We start from the raw sequence: 2,681 nt of genomic DNA on the forward strand, positions 1-2,681 counted from the left end.
TTTTACAGAAGTAATCATAAAATAATATTAATTAATAATATTCTAATATAATTAAATTTTCAATAAAAAAATGAACTTCATCTATAATTAATCACCTTTTATTGTTCACTCTTAAGTATTACTCCTTTATCTAAAGGATCTAAATAAATAAACATGTCAACTAATTAAATAAAAAAAGTTAAACTAACTAATTAAAACAAGGACAATTTACGAAAATAAAACATTTGAGTTATAAAATTATCGAAATACAATTTTTGCAGTTTGGATACGAAAATGCAACTTTCTACGAAACTATGTAAACCGTAAAAGGAGTCCCACGAATTTAAAATACACGTAAACCGCCGGAGGACCACGGTTTACGTTGATCACGCATTTGGGAAAAAACTGTGGTAGGGATTCCATGGTTTCTGTGAGGATGCAAAATATGAACGGGTCCAACGGTTTATGCATGCTCCGAGTTCTAAATGTATTCGTTGTTATGAAGATGCTTTCGGTAATTGAAGTTAATTTTTACACACAAGTTTTAGTGTGTTTGAATTACCGTTTACAAACGAGAGAGTTTGTATAAAATTAAGGGTAAAATATATTTTATAATTATGTTTGATTTACTTGTGTTGATGGTTGTTATTATGAAATTGTTGTTGAATCGGTCTTAAATAGATCTTATTAGTTAATTTTATAATAAAATTAATATTTACTTACTAAAATAAAAATAACATATAAAAATAGACAAAATATATTTTTAAAAGAATATTTAATCAAATATGTTACATTTTTTATTAACGTGAAAATGTTACTTTAGTATTTTTTACATCGTACTCTTATTTTAGTACTCTCAATAATCTTATTTTTAATATTATTTTGAAATCCAACGTGTATGATTTTATTATTATTTATAATTAATTTTTTATTTAATTTATCTTTTTTAATGGAATCATAATCTATATTATAAAATTTACACTAAAACATAGTATACGAAAATTACAATTATAAAAGAGAGTACTAAAAATAATAAAAAAATTAAATATTTATTTTATAGTAATTGAAACAAATTTAAAAATTTTTGATGATATTTTTGATATAATATATTTTTAGTATTTTTAATATTCTTTTTTAATATGCTATAATTTTTTTATTATTATTATTTACAGTTAATTTTCTAGCCTAGTTGCTAAGAAAAAGAAAAAGCAAAATTGACTTAACTACTAACAACTTAAATATTATAGAAATCAGACCAAAAGGCCAACTAAAAAGGTATGCCTTCAACAATCCAATTATGCACTCTGAATTATTTGTCCATTTTGAATTTGGTTTTAGCATAAGTTTTCTCATGCTATTTTTCAATGCATCCCTTCTTTTCTTTCTTTACACATGGCTAACATTGTGTCCGGAGACTGGATTTTTTGGGCTTTGCAACAATAGGGTGGATGCAATTGATTTTTACACAGACGAAATCGTTAAACTTTCAAAAGAAGCTAATATTACCAAGCCTTCTTGTACAATTTCATGTACTTCATAATTTCTTGTTTACTTGGTGGATCACATAATCTTGTGCCATTATTGTAAACATTTAATAATATTTCTCCATTTCATAATTTGATTGTAAACTTATTCTAAGTTGGTATATGTAGTGGGATTCGGTGCATACATAAATCGTAGAAGGAGTCTAACATTTTTATGTATATTTTGCATCTTCATAGAAATCGTAGAATTTCTACCACGGTTTCTTCCTAAATATGTGATCAACGTAAACCGTGAAATCTTCCAGCGATTTACGTGTATTTTAAATTTGTGGGACCCCTTCTACGGTTTATATAGTTTTATAAAAAATTGTATTTTGGTAATTTTAGAACTCAAATATTTTATTTTCATAAATTATTCTTAAAACAAGTTAAACACGACTAATATGTCTAACATGTACTCTAATTACTTAAATTGATTTTCTCTAATATGACAACTGATTAATTAAAACAAATTAATCTAACATATCATTATTCTAATAACATATTTTCTAGTTAATTAAATTAAATTATTTCAACATATCAATTAAAACTAAATAAATTAAAATATTCTAACATATTAATTAATTAATTAAAATAAAAAATAGACAAACGGTAAGGTCCCACATCGGTTGGGGAGAGGAACGAAGCATGCCTTATAAGGGTGTGATACCTCTCCCTAGAACGCGTTTTGACGAGTGAGTGTGGGGGCTTCGGCTATCATTCCTATCGTTAAAGACAAAACTGTGAGACCTTGTGTACCAAAATGAAAAATATCGTGCTAGCGGATGGTCTGAGCTTTTACACAAACCAACTCCAAAATCTAATACTTCAATTATGTGTTATGTCACATTTAGTCTATTAATATTTCCTGAGCATACTAAATCCCAATGAAACTATATATACTTTCAGAAAAATATCTTAAGTAAAGAAAGTATTTTTTAGTGTTCGGAGCATAAAAAAAAAGATTTCGTGATGGAAGGTCTAGATTGTTCCAAGCCAAAAATTGTTAGTATTATTAGGTTTGACCCATGATTTAATGTATTTGTGAACCAGCAGATAGTTTAGTCGGACCGACGATTTTATGTCCCTTTCTTTTTGAGATATTTAGTTTAGTGGCTTGAGTAATTGTTGGGACTTAAAGAACTTTAATAATCTAAAAATAGTTTAGTTGTTTTGGGC

This window comes from Arachis ipaensis, chromosome B04, assembly GCF_000816755.2.
Source record: "Arachis ipaensis cultivar K30076 chromosome B04, Araip1.1, whole genome shotgun sequence".
In the NCBI taxonomy this organism is placed as follows: Eukaryota; Viridiplantae; Streptophyta; class Magnoliopsida; order Fabales; family Fabaceae; genus Arachis; species Arachis ipaensis.